The 20,378-nt window shown below is 47.1% G+C and overlaps 2 long non-coding RNA genes across 4 annotated transcripts; one reads left to right on the top strand and one right to left on the bottom strand.

Annotated features, from left to right (window-relative positions):
* Nucleotides 1-6: 6 nt before the first annotated feature.
* Nucleotides 7-12,384, bottom strand: LOC137480710 (uncharacterized). The gene is made up of 3 exons (XR_011003047.1): nucleotides 12,250-12,384; nucleotides 8,863-8,962; nucleotides 7-409 (listed from the first exon to the last, which is right to left on the bottom strand). It is a non-coding gene; the product is annotated as an uncharacterized lncRNA (long non-coding RNA).
* LOC137480708 (uncharacterized) lies at nucleotides 12,333-19,623 on the top strand. 3 transcript variants are annotated; one of them, XR_011003043.1, is made up of 2 exons: nucleotides 12,333-12,465; nucleotides 13,120-19,623. It is a non-coding gene; the product is annotated as an uncharacterized lncRNA (long non-coding RNA). The 3 variants fall into 3 exon arrangements; XR_011003045.1 differs by lacking the exon at nucleotides 12,333-12,465 and adding an exon at nucleotides 12,618-12,655 and having other exon boundaries at nucleotides 13,125-19,623; XR_011003044.1 differs by lacking the exon at nucleotides 12,333-12,465 and adding an exon at nucleotides 12,618-12,655.
* Nucleotides 19,624-20,378: the final 755 nt, after the last annotated feature.

The following is a 20,378-nucleotide window of genomic DNA, read 5'->3' as shown; positions in this document are numbered from 1 at the left end:
ATTAAATTATTCTTTTTCTTATTACTGTCTCTCCTGGTTCAGTCTGAGGCATTGAAAAGCTACGAGACACATTGATCTTGTGCCATTTCCCATTTAATACTGAAGCACTTGAAGCTCATCGGAAAGGTCATTCTGTTCACGTCTCTACCTGAGGAGATTTGGATTGCACAAACAAACACCCAGATGCTCAAGTCTCCCATCTATCACATGTGGCTATCCTTTTTGGGTCAAATCCTGCCAGGCTACTTTTAGCATCCTGTTGGTGCTTTTTGAAAGATGCAGAGTGTCCTTTAAAAGGAGAAAAGCCAGCACAAGATGGAGTCGAGAGGCTCTCCAGCTGGAATGTTATTCTGGAAACCGCCATAAACTGTAGAGGTGAACTCCAAATGAAAGATCACACAGCAGGGACCTGGAGGTAAGCAGATGGCTTTGAGAACTGGGAGTCTCACACCAGCTACAAGAAAGTAATTACCAGCAAGTCACAGCTGGGCTGGACGACATAAGCAGGTGAAAATGTGACTATGCTAGGGTGACATGCTAGTGTGATCACACTGTCAGCATCCTCTGACACTTCTCCTCTTCCCTTGCTGGCCCTAATGCTTCTGAATGTAGGTATTATTTCCTTTAGAGAAATCAGAGACATTTCACCTTAGGAGGCATCTAAAAACAGGGGTGGGAAGGAAGTTGCTCTGAAGTGGTGGATGAGTGTAGCTATCACTGCAAGAGGTAAGGAGCACATCCAGACGACTGCAGAGTTTGCCAAAGTGGCTTTTGAGACCTGGTGAAGCACAAGCTGAGGTTGGGAGGGAGATTTCTTCAGTCAGAGCTTGGGAGGGCAGCCTGAGGTCACAATATGGGAGTGACATTTCCACTAGGCTTGGCCATGAGGATAGGAAAACCTGGCTTCCTCACTGCCTGCTGTCCACGTGGGCCTGCTCTTGAACAAATACAGACAGGCTGTTCTGAAATCTTGCAATTTACCCCCCTACTGAGTTCCTGGCTGTAAGCCCCAGCTGGGAGGGAGCAGCTAACACAAAATTTCTGATCCAAAATTGTGGGCTGGGCTGTAAAAGCCAAACCAACTTCAGCAGCCAGTCTGCTCCCTGTGTCTGGTTTTTTTTTTTTTTTTTTTCTCCAGCTTCTTTGTCCAATATTTCTGGAGTGTAGATATATTAACAAAGTCTCAGGAAGGACCATGCATTTGTTTTTGTGCCTCTCTAGAAATGAGACCAAGGGGAGGGATGATGCCAAAATGTCTTCTCTAGTCCCTGCAAGTTACTGTCAAGTAAGTTTACAACTCTTCATATCCATCATTGTGAAACTCTTGGGGCAACAAGATGACTTCTGCCTTTTCTGAAACCTGGAAGTTCCTAGCCATTTCCTCATTGTTGGCCCTGGCAGCAGGAAGAGGTGCTGAGCCCCACAGTGCTGAGCCTCCCAGTGCTGAACCAGCTGCAAACTACCCAAAAGTTCTGGCCTGACCTGCTAGAAATTACTACAAACATCATTCAAACAAGATAAATCAGAGCCCACATCTCCCTCAAATACCCTCCCCTTCTGCACTAGCTTTCTGGCAGTGCTGTAGAGGTCTCCTGCTAAAGGACCACCTGATGCTTTCAGACAAAGGAGAGAAAAAGCATCTCATCAATGAAGGCAAGCATACTCTTCCTCCCTGCTGCCTCACCTCTTCCCCCTCTTGCACCCATCATGCTGTCTCTTTTTTCTTTTTCTGGCACACCAGCCAATCCTGACAGATTTGGGCAAAGGCAGGCAGCTCTATCGCAGCCAGTGTGCCGGGGATGTCAGTGTCAGATCCTCTGCCTTTCCCCTTTTTTCTCACGGGCGCTGGGAGCCAGCCTCTTGGATCGACTGGCAGATGACATGCCTGGCTGGGCTGAGGCACTCGGATCGACGTTTCCCCAGGGTGCTACTCCTGATGGAGTTTGCAGCAGGAGCTAAAAGCCGCATACAGATAACTTCCTTCCTCTTGCTTCCTCTCCTTCTTTCAGCAATTCAGAGAGAAGAGGGTGAAGAAAATAGCACTTGGATTGAATAAACTAACAGCCAGCATGCAGGGCTTTTAGATGTAAGTGAGCCAAGTGTCCTGTAACATTAAATAAATGCAAGATTAACCTTCAAGGCTTCCAAACTAAATTATTTATCTTGAGAGGCAAAGAGGCCGAGATTGAAACAAAGGGTAAATATTTGAGGAGCGCACTGCGTGTGCTGGCTCTGTGGCTGTTTGCCCACGGTGCCGGTGCTGCCAGCATTCCCTGCCGTGGGGACAGCCCTAGGCTGGCTCTGTCCCCAGCCTGCCCTGGAATTCAGCTGTGAGGGCAGCAGAGGGGACAGTCCTTGTGCCACCAGGCACAGCATCCTGCCTGGCAGAAGTTGTGAGGATGGGGGAGAGCCCAAGTGACCTGACAGAGGCTGATAAGTTGCTGTGATTTCACTGAGCATCCCAGGCTCCGCAATTAGCAGTTGCATCTGCCTTCTGTACTGGAGTATTATTAACTGCATGATTTACATCCAACCATTTCTGCAGCCACTGTAGGCAGGGAATTACCTGATAACAAAATATCCTGCTGTTCATGCTAAGTGACAGACTCAGAAATATTAGTCTGTTTAATCAAAGCACTAACAACACCAAACAGATGAAAATATTTTGCCATTCCCTAGCTGATCTCCCCTGTTAAGATCTTTAAGAATTATTCTGTCAAAGATATGCCAATTATTTTCCTTTCAGTAAAAAAAAATTTAAATGTATCCACTACTGGGAAAGCATACAGCATCTGTTTAACAGTGAATTGCAACTTTACAGTGTATTTTAAAGTGGGAAACACAAAAGGCAGCTATGGCCAGGACCAGTGTAATTAGTCAGCATGCACAACACCTTACATTACCTTCTCTGTACTTTCTAGAACTGCCAGGCTTCAGAAGGAGAAGCAGACAGGATCTCAATGTTAACTCATCTGAAAAAACCTCCCCTAACACATTTTTTCTCTAGAAAGAGCACCACCAAATCACTAATCAATGACTGCTTGCAGTGCCCATTTCCTCACCCACACCACCCACACTCCTGTCCCAGCCTGGTACAGAGGCAGAGCATTGCAGGTGCCACAGACCTCACAAGATCACAACTCACTGTGGCACTGCCCAGCACCTGCCACAAATTTAGTGTTAGACACAAAAAAAAAAAAAAATGGAGGGGGGATGGGGGGAAGAAATGATAATGCTGCAACCTATCAAATAAAACCATTTCAGCTACTTGTCAATACACCAAATTCACAACACCGTAGTAAAAGTGTGTGCAGGAGGGAGCAAGAGCAGGCTGCCCTCTGCCCCAGGCTGGTACTCAGCAGGATAGATGGAACTTCTCTGACAGCTTCTCAGTCTGTCCCATCCATGTACAATGCACTAAAACCCTTCAAAAGGTGTAAGGTCAGGGATGGATTTTCTCTGAGTGAAGGGAATCACTGGAGTAGGATTTTACCATCCTTCACAGCAGGGTGTGTGCTTTGGATTGCTGGATCATCTGCTTATGTCCATGTAGCAAAGCCCTGCTGTTTCAGAAATCAAAGGCACTGGCACTGCTCTTGATCCCTCAGTGTCTTTGAGGATTGCTTTAGATGGTGGGGTTCAGTCTCCAGCACAGGGTGTGGGTGTGCCACAAGCTTCCCCTAAAAAATGCTGCATGCCCTCCCTCCTGCTCCTCTGCCCCCTGCTCTCCCTCCTACTCCTCTCCCCCTTGCACCAAAGCCTCACCCACCACACACAGCCCTGAGAGCTGCTTGCCAAAATAACCCTTCACCCCCAGCACTCCTGTGAGATCCCAAGACACATCCAGGAGTGGTGTAGATCACAGAATTATAGACTAGATTGGGTTGGAAGAAGCCTTAAAGACCATCCAGCTCCAACCCCCCTGCCATGGGCAGAGACACCTTCCACTCAACCAGATTGTTCAAAGCATTGCTCAACCTGGCCTTGAACACTTTCAGGGATGGGACATCCATAGCCTGTCTGGGTAACTTGTGCCAGGGCCTCACCAACCTCAAAACCATGAATTTATTCCTAATATCGAATGTAAGTCTACCATCTTTCAGTCTGAAGCCATCACTCCTTGTCCTATCACTCCCAGGTGACAGCAGGAAGAAAGCTGGAGATGAGATGCACAAAGGGACAGGCCACCTGTCCCTCCTGTCATGGTGATGTGCAATGCCTTCACTCATCAGCAGATGAAGGCTTTCCCTCTGCTGCCAAAGGGCATAAGTTTTAGGGTAGGGTGAGGTAAGCAAGCTGTGAAACCCAAGTGGCACTGAGATTCATTGCTTTCTACCAATTATGAGCATGACAATAGGTAAAGAAGCCATAGCAACAGAAACTTGACCTGTTCCACTCCAGAGGTACAGCTGAAGCCTATTCTAGCTGTAATGTAGTCTCTTAACACCTACTGCTATTAATGGTTCCTGCATAATAAGGGGGATTACAGATCTATTACGGATCTGTCACCTCCTAAAGAATATGCCATTAATCATGATCATTTATTTGCAAATTGGTTTATAATTTTGCAAATCTTTTGCAAATTACTTTAAATAGCAGAGTGGGGGGCAAGGGACTTTCAAAAGAGACTTACATGCTATTTCCCTCCTTGGCTAATGACCCATTTTGAACCAAATCACTGTTTGTGCACGTCTGCATGTGTATATAGGTATTTATGTATGGGAGCAAACTGGATGAGCACAACCAAACACATGAATGACAGCAGTTGGCAGAGAACACATAGGACAGTGTGTCTGTTTCTGCACAGATACCTTTTTACAGGCTGATTTTCACCTGGGCAGCTTTTACTGATGATGAGCAGCTGAGAATTTGTGTGTGCCTGCCCACTGGTGACGGCACTGCCTGGGACAGAGTGAATATCCCTGTGTGCCTTTCCTTGGCCTTTCACCAAGCTGGTGTGCATGAGATTTGGAGGCTGGGCCCAAGAGTCACACCCTGCTTATCTCAGCTGTGCAAAACCTTGCTGTTACACCTCACTCCAGAGCCAGCAGCTGATTCACTCTGACCAACTAACAACCCCTCCAGCTGCTTGGAAAGTCCTGCAGGGCAGAGCACAGGGCAAGAACACACTGAATCCTTCCCACATCCCACAGTCCAGTCCAGGGTTGGGTGGGCACAGATTAACCCCTTACCCTCCCACCCTCACCCCCAGCTTCTGTGAGGCTCTGCCCTTCTTTCCAGTTTTCCTTTAAACTCATCCCAAAATCCCCTTCCCTACCAGAGCCTCCCCTCCACTCTCCTCATCTCCAGCCTTTTGCATCCACCCCTGCTTCCCACCCCTGCGGATTAAGTAGACTTTGCCTGGATTACAGCTGCCAATCAAGTTCAAGTGCATTTTTAATAGTTTAATTTGTGGCACAAGGTTTCAAATAAAATCATCAAGTGCAGTCGATTAAACTCATTAAGTCCTTACGGACTCGTCTGTGTACTGTGCTGTTATCAGATTCAGAGACATGAGAATTAATTAGGCTGCTGTTATCCTTTGTCTGGATTACTGTGCCAGGCCCAGCAGCTGGGTGTTTTCCTGTGAAAGCATGAGGTCCATAATCTCCTTACGAGCACAACCGGGGAGACAGTGGCCCAAGAGATTTCTTCAGCATTCCTCAAAGATCAAACAACACAAAACACACTGTTCTTTGATTTGTTTTTTCCCCTCCCCTAGTTTCCTTTCTCTTTTTTTCCCTCGCCTGTACAGCACAGCTCATGACTAAAGGCAGCTCAGTGGTAAAAGGGCAGGTGAGTAGCAATGGGCTGCTGGTAACAGGGCTCCACACACTAATCACCCCTTCCAGAGTACACCAGGGATGTCCTGCAAGGCTTTTTCTGCTTCAAAGGGATGCCCAACAGCCCTAACACTCACTTGCTGGGGCTATTTTTCCACCGACACGTCCACTGGCTCACTGTCCACATCTGGGGAGAGAGACTAAGGGTACCCAGAGGGGCTAAGGGCACCCACTGCCCCCCTACAGATCCAGAGTAATGTGAAATCACTGCTGATGCTCTGCACAACACACCAGGACACCCCAGATGCCATCGTTTCTGCAGTGAGTGTGACACCTCCAGCAGATGCTTTACTTGCTTCTGGGCACTGATGCAGATGGGGACCTGCTTGGAGAGGCAGATGTGCAGGTGGAAGGACAGTGCGAGCCGCTGGCTGCCAGGTCTGTACAGACCTAAAGGTGAGGATGTACTGGGATGAGCACCCATGTGGGTGCTGCAGTCTGTACTGTGGGGCACGGTGGGCAGATGGGCCAAGGTGAAGACAATCAGGATAAATGTCAACACCCTGCAGCTGACTGTACTTCCACTTGCAGCATTCTGCCCCTACCCACAGTGCAGGATCCCACTGCACAAACATCAACACTACACAAGCTATATATTCTCTATATAATTTGCCCTCTACTTTGCTCTATGGAGCAGAAATACATATTATGTACGTATCTCAACAGTTTTAACAAGGAAATTCCCTCATTTGTTACACCAACATAGGAAACCAGTGCCTGTACCATGCAAATGCCAATATAGGGAGCTGAACAACTGGACCTTTGCAGCACAGGGGAGGCTTATGGACTGCCTTCCCATCCCAACAGGATCCAGCCACAGGCCTGAGTAAGTGAAGATGATACCAGAGAAGAATAAAAGTACCAGAGGCAGATAAGCATCTCTGACTTTCTAATGCCATGAGCAACTTCACTGAGATCAGGGATCTGAAAATCTCTCCCCTCACAGTAAGGCTGCATCTCATTTATTGAAGTAGCTATCACAGAGGGAGGGCAGGAGGTGTGAGATCCACAGCAAGTGATGACAAGTGGGTGCCCATGTGTGACAGCCAAGGGTTGCAACAGTCAACCTTGTTGCTTCAGTCAGACCTTTGATCTGTGAAGTTAACGGTTCCTTGACAAAGCAGTTATTTCCTAGAGCAACCTGTGTGCAGGAGGGCCTTAAAAAGGTATATTGCCAAAGAGGGGTTTATCCAAAAGGCTTTTCTGGTGGACACAAATCCTTTCCAATGGGTCAGCTGCAGGCAAACATGCTGCAACAAATTTATGAGAACATAACCATGCTGTAAGGAGATGAACTTAAGGGACAAAGAAAAGTAATCCATATTTAGGCTGGCAAGGGTTTTGTGCTTGCTAACAGTCCTGCTGAATTGCATTTGAGTGGAGCTGAACTATAGCAATTTCTAAACTAAATCACTTGGGCCTGCCAGTACTTTAACCAGTTTATTACAGAAATTTACTCACAAGGGTCAGTGACCCCTCAGTCAGTGACTCCCGCAGGTGACTTCCTGAGCCACATTAAGCTGTGAGCATTTGCTCTTATTCCTTCTGATGTTCTCTTTCTCTGCTCCTCCTCTCCCACTTCCCATTTCATTCGCGCCCACTGAATCCCTTCTTTTTTCCTCTCTGTTGTCAAATCAAGGGAGAGGGTACAATGTGACAAGCCAGTGTCGGCGGAACAATAAGGGATGTAGACGTGAAGGAGCAACAGAGAGGCAAAAGGGCTGGGAAGGGATGCCAAGAAGCCTGAATGCAATGGAGGGGAAAGGGAGCTGTGAGGAGCTGCAGGAATGGCAGTAAGGCAGCTGCACTTTTGGGAAAGATGAGAATTTTCATACCTGCTTCTCTGTACAGATAATATGAAGACAAGGATGAAGAAGAGAGCAAAGGTGCAGCCTCCAAGATGCAAAAGGTCTCCAGAACCATTTTAGCTACTAAGGTGCACAGAAAACAATGGCAGCTGCAGGGCATAAGGGGATGAAGAGGCATTAGCATTTGGTACAGAGGAGGAGGACTAAAGGGCAGAGCAGTGAAATGGACAAGAGGGAAAAATTAGAAAGTGTGATGGCACTGAAGGAGATAAAAAAGAGGCCTGTCTTTTTAATGGAGAGGAGTGAGCTCCCTCCAATAGTGGGCAGCCAAGAGTGTCAGGTGAATTCTGCTCCCCTTTCCTAAAAGTGAGTGTAGACAATCATGCATTCTCTGAGCCCAGAACATCTGCACTTGGACAAGATGAATCCTGCTGAAACCTTGTGTCACCTTAACCAAACTTATGCAGGTTCAGAGCACTTTTGGGCAAGGTCGCCAGGCCTGGCATAAATATAACCCTCAGCATTTCCCCAGCAGAAATGTAAGCTAAAGAAGTTATTCAGGAAATACTTAATACACATCCCTGGAATAGAAATTGCTGAAAGTATAAAGGCAACCTGTCTGCAACAGGATTTCTGCCACTGTCCCAGCCCAGCCAACCTCCTCTTGCTTCTGCAGTTCTCCACAGGTTATTTATCATCAGTGAAAATATACAGAGCGAGCAGGCTCCCTTTTTCCTTCTCAAGTCCAAAAGAGTCTCCTTGCAGTGTCTCCTTCTCACTGGTTTGTTTTTTCTTTCCTCTCCCCTCAGCCATGCTTAAGAAATTGATAAATGTCTCTTTAAGGACGTGTCTGCCGCCTTGCCGTGCACCCTTATAAATCAGATAAATATCTTGAGGATCCTTATCCTGGGAAAATTGAGATAATTGCACTAAATTGAAGAGCCTCTTTTTTTTTTTTTTTTCTTTCCCCTCACCCCCTCCCATCCTTCTTCTCTTTTCAGCTGGAGTCTCTTGTAGTAACAGGTGTGCTGACTGCTAATTCCTGCACAGGAATTACCCCCTCCATCTGAAGGGATGGCCCTCAATAGCTCCAGGCTACCTCCTGATGTGAATTTTAACCAAGATACCACATCAGTCAGGAACATTTTCATAGCTCCATCTGGGTCTCTCCTGGAACAGTTTACCCTTGCTGGTGCACATCTGACATCTACCTGCTCAGGAAGCATCTCTGCAGTATGATTGGAGGGTTGTGTCTGTGAGGGGTAAAGTTCAGCTCCAACACTCCTCTTCTTCCAGGGACTGGTGCTGTAGCTGGAAAACAGGAAAACAGAAAAAAAAATAAAATGGAAGATTAATAGGAGATTAATAGGATTCGGATGAAAGAAGATGAGGCATTAAGAAACAGCAGAAAAACTAGCATGGTAGTCAAGTCAAATTAAGTCAAGTCAAATCAAGTCAAGAAGGCCCCCAGTGATCCTGTGCTCCAAGCAAGTCCTGAGATCTCTTTCAATTCATACCTCTTGGTCCCATGGCAGGACAGAGGAACACTATTGCTATGTGGGGGGAGGCAAAGACCCCAGAATCAGTCCCCATCTCTCATCATAATCACCATGTGCTTCTTCCCCACCTATAGAAATGAGAACACCTCCCATCAGCAGCACCAGTTACACTGAGGTCTTCTCCCTGCCCTCCACCAAGGAAGGTATTAAAGCCACCAGAAGAGCAGGGGACAGGGTAGCAGGTGAAGAGATCAAGAAACAAATTATTGCCCTGCTGGTTTTCTCCCAGGTGAAGAAAACTCTACAAACCAGAAGCCTACAGCTGTGTAAGACTTTTGGTGCTCTACAGTCAAGCACACAAGAAAATTTGAACTGTCAGAGGCACAGAAGGTGACTAATGCTGCAATCCAAATGGGATGATTACTTCTCCAAGAGATTTCCAAGGAGCACCTGGGGTCACCGGGGGCCCAGCAAAAAGGATTTTTAGGTGACTTTGCATAAGACAGGGAGATAAACTCAGAAGGCTCTCAGTGAGCAGAGATGACTCTACATGCAGAAAACTCAGGAGGGGGCAGGCAGCGGATGATGACATGATGGTGCTAAAGATGGCCCTCAAAACCACAGGCCTCCTCCAAGTACAAATTAGACCTTCCAGCCCAGCCAGCTCCTCTAAAGCCTGCATTGGCTGGGGGAAAGCAGAGCAGACTGGCTCTAAGCCCCAGGAGATAATTGCTGAGTTTGGGCAAGTGGCCTTGAGCCTGCAGGTGGGTTGAGAGAGAGGAGGACAACAGCTGTTTCTACTTCACCCAGGTTCTCTGTGCCAGGACAACCTTCCTTCATTCCCACCAAAGCACCACTCTCTGCAAATTCATCAAGGCCCATTCTATGGAAAATGCTCTCATGTACACCAAAAATAGCCCAAGAGCCTATGCAGGGCTGAAACAAGATGAGTGTGGTGGCAGAACAAAGTGTTCAGAGTTGTGAGTCCACCCAGAGCTCTGCCAGCACATCTCTTGAGGAAACAGTTCTAAACTGAAGGACAGTCCATTCTGATTTGATATAAAGATTGATTTTTGTACAATAAGGGTGGTAAAACACTGGCAAAAGCTGCCCAGAGAGGTGGTAGATGCCCCATCCCTGGAAACATTCGAGGTCAGATTGGACAGGGATCTGACTAATCTGATCTAGTTGAAGATATCCCTACTCACTGCAGGGGGTTGGACTAGATGGCCTTTAAAGGTCCTGTCCAGCCCAAACTATGATCTCATTCCAGGTTTGGGGTGGAAAGAAACAAATTTTGGGAAGGTGGGAAACAGCATCTCTGATGCCATCTGATGAAGAAGAGATGGAAGGAAGACTCATTAATCAACTCTTTTCAGTTTCTGCCCAAATTTTCTCACCTTTCCTTGCCAAAATACCAGAAACAGCCACCACAGGGTACCATGCTGGGTACCCAGAACACATGGAGTAGAAGGTGACTCCTCTGCTTGCTCCATGTCATCCACACAGACCCATGGTGAGTTTAAAAGTAGCATCACCAATCCAGAAAAGGGGGGTTGGCTCTCCATAGCTCCCCTCAACCCTTGCCCTGGCTCTGCAAAGAGACTGAGTGCAGCTTTCAGTGCCTGTGGGACAGGATGATTCCTACCCAGCCTTCAGAGTCTCTCCTGGCATCAGCAGCCTCCACACAACATCTCCATTCCTCTCAGGAAGAATAGGCTTGATGGTGTTTTGACTCCTTTCTCTGAGACTCCCACATGGCACTTTACAATACAACTTTGCTCTTAAATACACATCCTGGGCTGCATCCCAGAGATGTGTGTCAGGCACGAAGTGCTGTCAGTCAGCCCCAGTCACAACACATCAGGGCCTAGGAGAAGTCTGACTGATCGGGGTGAGGGGGGAAGGAGCACAGGAATGAGAAGAAAAGGCTGAGCAGCAAAAAAAATGAGCAGAGAAAGACAAATCAAGTGGGAAAATGGCAGGAACTCTTCCATACAGCAAAGGATGTTTTTCATCAGCAATACAACAGCAGTGTCAGGCACCGGAAAGGACAAAGTTGTTTAGATAAGTGTCACAGGGAGGAGGGTGGAAGAAGCTCCTTGGAGGGCTCCTGGGCTGAAGTCCGGTGTCTCTCATCCATGTGGCTTCAGGCAGCAGGAGCTGAAACACACTGCCACATCAGCAGCATGGCATTTAATGTGAAGTGGGCTGCAGGGACAAAGCTACCAGATAAAATGTGTGCTTGGCTAAATGCCACTCCAGAGCTGGCTCCTGATATCAGCACCCTCAGCCAAGAACGACCAAATGGCCAAGGCACTGCGGCTGCCTCTCCTGTGCCCTGGAGGAGTTCACAGAGCACAGGGAATGTTCACTGCAGGAATGACCATATTCATCACTGAGCCTCAGACCCCCTTGCATAAGCACTTCTGGCTTCATGGGCTGAGTTTAGCCAGCTCACATAGCACTGTGTTGGATTTTTCTTTCATGAAAAGAAAAAGAGAATGAAGTGGGTGGTGTACACTCTGACTTCATGAGGCATTTGCTAATCTCTGAGGAGGAATCTCATTAGAGAAATTGAAGAGGTCATTAGGGGTAGGGATGGGAAGCTCTAGAAATTACACATCACCTAGAAAAATGACCAGGAGAAATGGGAGTTTCTGTGCAGGCTGGCTCATGGGGAAAAGTGAGTCCATCACTCTTGCTTCCTTATATTCACCATATTCAAAATCACTGATGTGGTGAACTGACCCTGACTGGACATCAGGTGCCCACCAGAGCTGCTCTACCACTCCCCTTCTCAGCTGGAGAGAGGAGAGAAATATAATGAAGACTCAAAGGTCAAGATAAGGACAGGGAGAGATCACTCACAACTACCATCATGGGCAAAACAGACTCAGCTTGGGGAAATTAATTTAATTTAATAATTTAAACCTTGGGATCCTGTGCTCAATCACTTACTCTCACGTTGGAAGAGAGCTTGTGAGTCAGACCAGTAGGCCCTATAGCTGAGGTAAGGAGCCAGCACTCTTCTAAGTCACTTTTTTAATCCAACAAAGGAAGAAATGGCTATAGAACAGAGGATATGGAGAGCCTTGCCTTTCACTGGCTCATCTGAATCATAATTAGAAAGTGCTGCAAAGCATCTCTGCAAACCCCAGAGGAAACCAGCCTGCCCTCAACCTGTAGGGAGATCAGTCCAACAGCACGTGCTTGCAGGCCCCAGCCCGGCTGTGGCTGGGTTAATGTGACAATCCATTTCTGACAGCGTGTCAATACAAAGCAATTTAGGAGTGCATGACAAATCGACCCGAGGTAACAGGCAATTTCTGCGCTCTGCTGGTCAGACGGAAGCAGGGACCAACAAGGCCACAATCTCGGAGCGCGCTGAGCTCGGCCTGCCCGGCCTGCTGTGCTGGCATCTCAGCAGCCCTCACCAGAGAGAAGCGTGGAACAAGGCAGGAGCAGGACACTGTCCTGAGATGGCGACAAAGAAGAGCTGAGGGTAGCATCCCATAAAGATTTTGTTAATTGGGGAGTATTTGAATATGCAAAGTAACAAACTGGCTGAAACAGAGTAGACAGACTTAAACACACAGATGATCATAAGGCAGAACCTCAGCCTTAGTCCATGCCACCCTGTGGGCAGGGAACCACTGGCTGAACCTCGCCAAGCTGGAGAGGGGCAGCAGGTGGTGCAGACAACCCAAAAACCTGAGTCCAAAAAGTCATTTCTTCTTTTCAGCCAGACTCAGAGCATGCCTGGATGGGAACCCAAGCATTAACACCATGCTGCTGCCCTTCTACCAGGTACTCAAGGAGCACATTTCACCTGGTGCACCTCCCCAGGCAGGGACTAAGAGAGGCCATGGGAATGATCAGGGAGGTGCAGAGGATGCTGTGGGACAGGAATTTGAAGGCACTGGCATCACTAAAGGCTGACCTGCCCTTCTTCCCTCCCTGTCACAGCACAGATTGCAGGGAGGACACTCATTTGCCTCTCGCCCACATGGTAGCCACCAGCAGCCATCTCAGAGTGCTGCCTCCCTGCCGTGAAAGCACACTGGCACGGACACCGGGGCTGGCTTGGAAAAGCAGAGGGTGAGCCCAATCCAAGCAAATCTGTTTGCAAATGCAGAGTGCAGCAGCAACGTGCTGGCAGTGCTTATCCAGTATGATGGGCTGAGGGACACTCCCACCACACTAAAAACATCTCAGTCTGTCATTATTAAAGCAGAAAACACAACAGATGCAGCCTGTGCCTCCAAGTCCAAGATTTTGCTCCCTTGCAACTCAGGATGTTGCACCCTGAAGAGTTGATTCAGATCACTCACTCACCTAGAGAGGCCAGAAGTGCCACCTCCTCTGAAAGAGTCAGGAGAAATCACACTTGCTACCTATTTTTTGGATGGAATAACTTTAAACCAGGCTGAGCTTCCCACCCATGCCACACACAGAAACTCTGGAGGGTGCCAAGAATGGTAATGCAGAAGTCAAAAAAAGGAAGAATGGATAGAGAGAGGAAATATAACATTGTTGTAACTCTGCCAGAATAACATGCTGGTTTAAACCTATCCTTGGACGTATTTTTATCTGGGGCATCATGGGATTCAAGCAGGGAGGCAGAGTTTGAGGTTGGATCCTTTTTGTGTGGTTTCATTAAGACTCAGATTCCCACTTTATTCTGATTTAATAAGCTAGTTAAAGCATGTTAACAAAATTAAAAGCCATTATTAAAGGCAGATGTACTGGTGTACAAATAGCTAAGCATCAGCTTTGACTTTAGATGATCCACAGCTTCAGTGTATGCTTCTAATAACCAGCTGTCACTTACCAGAGATGTGGTAACTCCTATGAAATCCTAAATGGGCATATGGATGTTACGTTTAAAGTAGTATTTTCCCCTCCTCACTTCTATCTTTTCCCACAGGCAACTGAGCCAACTCACAAACTTCCTGCATCATTTTTTCCCTTCATTAATGGGATGCATGTTGAGATCAGAAGGACCAAGTGATGACCTGTCTTTTTGTTTTTTACATCCATTTGGAAAAATCCATATGAGACTGTGTGTGTCAAAAGAGTCATAACACATCCCAGATGGCTCAGCACTAATTGCACTTTTTCTGCTTGAAGCCACCAAGGTCCCCTGAGAAGCCATTCAACCACAAGCCCAGTTTGTCCAACGCTGCCATTTTCCTGAACAGCTTTGCAGAAACAGGCTGGTGTGCTCAGCTCTTGGAGCAGCCACCACCACCAGCCCAGCACAAGCACCTCCTTCAACACAAACTACATGTTCAGGGGATCTGGAAATTAAGGCACTGTTGGGCTTGTGAGAAGCAAATATGTTTCTAGGATGGGAGTAGGGGAGAAGGGTTAAGAGAGAAAATCAATCTCACTTGCAAGGTTCCAATAGGACTACAGTAGAAGTGCCAACAAATTGAAACTTGAAATCAGGGGCTTGAAATCAGGACAACACTTCTTCCATCCACTGTTTTTTACATCTTTTGCTTTTTAACTGAGGTAAATGCACTCAAGAGTGCAGGAGTCAGTACCTTCCAACGCTGTGGTCTCTACAGGATGCCATCCTCTGCCCAGGTGTCAGCCACATGCACCAGGCAGGAGGTGATGCCAGCAGGCCCCACCACACTGGAAAGCTTTGCCTTGATCCTTTTTCCATGAGAAGGAACTGGCACCCTCCTTTGACTCTGTTTTTCCTGACATCAGCAGAGGAAGACAAGGCTTTGGACACACCACAAAAGAACATCTATGAATATGTTGCTGTAAGAGAAACAGACTTTCCTTGCCCTCCACAGAGATGAAGAGCTGGACTGCCTGCCCCAGGCAATGGTCACTGCTGCCCTGGGAAGCAGAGGATAGCATCAGGGCAATTGCTCTCCTCTGGGTGCTGCTGTCAGCCATAAACACAGGATATTTGTGGTCTAAACCTTTCCATCCTTATATCTGAAGGTCCTGTACATTGTGCTATCAATCATTCAGAGAAATATTAAACTGCTGGAGAGCTGACGATATCATTTGCTCTGTTTATTCCCTTGAGGATCAAGTGTCTCAGCCAGAGCAGGAACAGAGTCCAAATGTGGAGCCTCCCCTATCGCTGATCTCATTACAGCCCTGCTTCTTCCACAAACCCCTTTTCCCTTCAGCTCTCTCTCCCCACAGCATTGACCACAGCTCATAAATTAATAAGTACATGCATTTTTTAAAATCAGATTTGTGGCGAGCAGATGTTGAAGATGAAGTGGAGGGGAGAAGGGGAAAGAAAACAAAAACCAACACATACAAACAATTCAAACACTGTGAAATGTTTAGCAACATGTAAGTCCTTCAAAGCCACAAACCCCTTGGTCCCTATTCCTGGCTGGATTCACTAGTAGTTTTGCTATAGTGCCTGTGTGGAAGGCAGGGGAGCACAAGGAACCAGAACCCTGTTTAGCCTCCAATTATGTGCCAAGCTAAAACTCAGGTAAAGAAATAAAACAACCATCCTAATCCACAGCCATTCTTTAATCCTGTGCAGTTTATTAAAAGCAAGAGGACAAGATAATCCACCCAGACTGGTAAATTGGAGGCTGCTCATTCCCTCTCCAGTAGAAATCAGCTCATGTTTTCTCCTGAGGATCCCAAGAGGCTCAAGTTCAGTAGACACTGACAATATGCTACAAAAAGGGGAAAAAAATTAAAAAGGGAGATTATTATGGAAAAGGTTCAGAGAAGAACATTTCTGTAGTGTTGCTGAGGCTGAGCAAGAGCTGTCCATGCAGCAGCAGCTCCTGGCTCCCCACTCCTGATCATCAGAGGATCCCACTGGAGAGGCAGAGCTGTGACCAGAGCTGTTCGAGGGATGGGCAGCCCCAGGGACTGGGCACCAACAGCCTGAGCTACAGGAAAGGCTGAAGGAGACAAAAGAGACTGTCTCTCCTGCTATGCAGCCAAAGAGGTCAAGGCTGGCCACATCACACAGATGGAAAGACTGAGGGGAGACCTTCATGTAGGGCACTCACTCAGCACTTACGTTCCTATCCCTCGCTCTGTCAGGTTACCTTGGGCAAAGGATGGAGACAGTTCAGAGGGACAAACACACTCAGTGGGACACAGCAACTCTGCATGGCATGACCCTGGGTGCTGGAGAGGTGGCAAAAGCCAGGAGGAGCAACAAACCTGGTGGAGCAAAAGTACCAATGTGGCTGTTTCCCTCAGGAAAGGTGGGAAAGAGGAGGTGTAAAGTCAAAAATACCCTCACAAATGTGATGGATGAAGACATATGATAGGATGGAAAAAGATCATTTTGGGCCACCACCATTTGGACAAAAAAATAGAAGTACCTCCATTAGGAGAGTGCTGAAAGTTTGAATGGACACTGAGATTTCTGTTAACATTATAAATAAAAAGAGAGAAACTATGAAAAACGCCCCTTCTAGGAGACTAACTACCAAAATAAACCTAAAAATGCAACAGTAAAAGCTCATACAGCCTAGCTGCAACAGTTTAAGACTTGAACGCCAACTGTAGATGCATCACCATGACATGATTGTGATTTAAACTCAATATTGGTGAATGATAAAAACAGAGTAGAAGAGATGGAACTGGAAAACAGCCTTGGACAGACTGATTTATTTAAAACTCATGTCTCATTTTGACTTCTTCTAAACAGAACAGACAGAAAACAGCAGAGTGCTGCCTAAAGGTTCCTGGTTTCAAAAGGGCAAACCTAGCCTTGCCTATAAAAGGTAGGCTCAAATGTCTTTGAAGCAAAGGCAAAATTCCCTGGAGACTTCACCCCAAACACAGAAAAATAGTGAAGGAATAAATCCTGGGTGGCTCCTAATTTGCTGGAATGGGTAGAGCAGTGCAGATAAAAGGAATGAGAGCAAAGAAAGGGAAATGATTAATCAGCAAAGAGTAAAATTTTAGGGGCTGAAAATAGAAGAGATGGAGTGGGAAATGCCAAATGTCAAAGGAGTTAGACCTGAGGAAGGATATTAAATAGTGAAAGTTCTCTGGTCATACAAACACAAAGGTAATAAAGACAGAACAAGCAGTGCTGTGATTCAGTCTGTGGGAAAAGAGTTCACAGGAAATCCAGGTGAGATCCCAAGACTAAGTGAATTCTTCTCAGCAGCTCTGGACAGTGACAATAATTACAAGCATATGAACTTAGCTGGGTGACTGATACAGAAAATGTACTTAGCACAGCTGAGAGAAGTGAATATCTAAGATCTTCCTGTGATCAAGCCACAAGGCCAGGTGTCTCACAACCCAAATTCCTGGAGGAACCATTCCATGAAACAGATAGATTGGGAGCAAGGGCTTCAATAAATTCACCAGTAAGGAGGTGAGGAACATAAAATGAAGTACCTGTGAATAAGAAGGATGAAAAAGCAATCTGAGCATTGTCACCCATGGTCATGTGCAAGGGAGGGAGCAAAAACTGGACAGGGCTAAAACGTGGGGGATGCCAGACTATCCCATTTGGGATTGGTTTTATTCTTATCTCACTTTTTTTTGTTACTAACTGACCTTCTAGATAAAGGAAAATACACATTTTAGAGAACCATTTAATGCAGGGCCATGATGGGAAGTGATTTGTTATGATAAAGAGGAAGAGGCTTATCCCAGGCACTGTAGAGGCAGAGTAGGATCTGATGGAGATGTAGCTGTGGACAAGGAGGGAAAGGTACAGCTTGCATGGAGTTTGACAGTGGAGTTCCCTGCCGAGGGCTCTCAGGACTTGCCCTGGTCAACAATTTCTCTAATGAGTCCTTCCTAATTAAACTAGCCTATGAAAAGCAGGAGAAACTAGGGAAGACAATATGGATATCACACTGGAAGCACAGCTTGAGCATGGCTCAGTCCCTGAAGCAAACCATGTAGTTTTCAGGAATTTCTGCTGCAAATGGGGAATTCATAAGTTGAAAATTACTGAAGAGGAAAAGTCTTTGATTGAAGGAGTCAGTTACAGGCTGATTAGTGAGATAAAGCCACCAAGCAGGTAAATTTGATCCTAACATTTATGCAGGGGAGGATTTCCAGCAGAGGAAGGCATCTCTCAGTTCACAAATTAAACTGGTCAGCCACATTCAAGAGCAGCTATAGTCTCAAAGAAAGTCTGTCAGGATAACCAGTGGATGGAAAACAGCCCAAGAAGACTGGGGACATGATTTTTTTTATTTATCAGGCTAAAGGAGATGTGATTTCTGTCTCCATTCCAACTGTAGTCAGTAAACATGGGAAAAAGCAATGGTGGTAGAAGGATGACATGAGTACTAAAAATATGTCAGCTAGAAACCTGTCTAAGCTCAAAATTATGCCTCACCAGAGTAGGGAGGCAGCTGGGGCAAACAATGAAAAAACAAGGAGGAAGTATTTTTAAGATGGCTCCTGCTAGGAGTATGAAAGGGATTTTATGAGGTGGTTCCCAGCTGGGAATTTAGCCAAGGTACTGGGGTTAACACACCCACTACTCTGAAAAGTACCGAGGGATTTTCAGCAACCCGAAATTGCCAAGACCTTGGTTTTAAATCTCCACTGCTGAAAAGCAACTATTTATTCAGTGCAGTTCCACTTGAGCAACTATGTGAAATGCTGCTCTAAGGCTCTCAAAAGTCTCCTAGGGAGCAGGCAAAATATATATATATTCTGTCTGGAGCTGATTCTGTTTCCACACTTCTGTCCCTCTCATCCTGTTTCACCACTAACAGGATTTGCATCAGAGCAGCCCAGCTCTCAGAGCCAGGCAGCTCCCAGCCTCTCTCCCCGAGCCTGTCACACTGTGGAGACATCACCTTTGGACATTTGAGCACGAGAAGCAGGGTCCAGGGCAGCCGGGGGTGACATTGACCACACAACAAACACCTCTGTGCCCCTCCTGGCAAGCAGAGAAGGAGTTCAGGCATCACAGTGTATTGTACAGTTTAGACATGTCCAAGCAATTCCTGCTAGGAGCAGATGCTTTCAGAGCCACTCAAGACTTTCTTAATAACACAGGCTTACCCGGGCTGAATGAAAACTGAGCCATCCCCATCCTAAGCCAAATGAGAAGATACCAGCAGCCTGCGTGGTTCCCAGGCAGCAAAGAGCTCATTTTAACAGGCACCATGTCTTCATGCACAAAGGAAGAGTCACTGTTTGGGACATCCAGGTGTTCCAATGCCTGCATAGAATTTTTTATTAGCTCAGTGCACTGTGTTTTATTGCAACAACCACCAGACTCTGCAAAAAAAGACTCTTCAGTCAAGGCTCCCAGTTTTGGGGAGAGTAATTTTGGGTTTTAAAACCTTGTCCCTTCTTTAACTCCCTATTATTTGTGTTGAATGATACAGGTGAAAGACTCCACAACAGAGCCTGGACATGAACCAGGGAGCACTACAAGTCCTGCCCTGCCAGCAGTGACCAGCATGCACAGCACAGTGTGGAAATGCCAAAGCACCACAAAAGAGCAAACCTGAGCAGACAAAATCCTCCTCCAGCTGCTTGTTGTTCATCCCTTGCTGCCCAGTTTGGCAGCAGGGCTGAGCCAAGAGGGAAGCTCAGATGCTGGGAATGGGGCAGCAGGCAGAAGGGTGCTCAGCAGTGCGCTCTTCTTCCCACAGGTGCCTCTGGGCAGAGAGGTGGATGGAAGCAGATGAGGTGGTTGACACACAGAGGTTTAGCAGTGAAATCTCCCACTCCTCTGAGCCTGTAGCTTGGCACAAGAGTGGCAGGTCAGTCCCCAGCACAGTGACTTCTAAGGTTGCCAGCAAGATGAGGTACAGTTGACACTTACCTGTCCTGCTCCTTGTCCCAAGGAAGGGATAGGTAAGTATCAACTTTCACCTTCCTCAGCTTCAGGAGGCTGTGCCTAAATCACAATAGAGAAGGACCAAGCAAATGACATGGGATGTCAGGAGAGACATGCCCAGTGCTGATCTGTCCCACCCCACAGCCAGCCCTGCCTTGGCACTTCACACCCACTGGTGAAACCGGGCTGCCACTGCCACACCACACACCCCACACACCCCACACACTGCCTGGCACCTGTCACCCCCTCGGAGAAGGGCCAGGAGGGGCCCAGGCTGCCCAGTCCCCAGTGGTCCCTGTCTCACCTGCCTTGCTACCCCCTGCACAGGCACACTCCCCTCCTCTCCCCTTCCCCTGCCCTTCCCTGCTTGTTGCACGAAGGGCTCGTTTGACCTCAATCTGTCTGCTCGGATTAGAGTCTGGAGCTGTTCCCC

The sequence above is a fragment of the Anomalospiza imberbis genome, chromosome 11 (genome assembly GCF_031753505.1).
Source record: "Anomalospiza imberbis isolate Cuckoo-Finch-1a 21T00152 chromosome 11, ASM3175350v1, whole genome shotgun sequence".
NCBI classification, from domain to species: Eukaryota; Metazoa; Chordata; class Aves; order Passeriformes; family Viduidae; genus Anomalospiza; species Anomalospiza imberbis.
The sequence above is the reverse complement of the archived record's forward strand: the minus strand, read 5'-3'. Positions and strand labels throughout refer to the sequence as shown.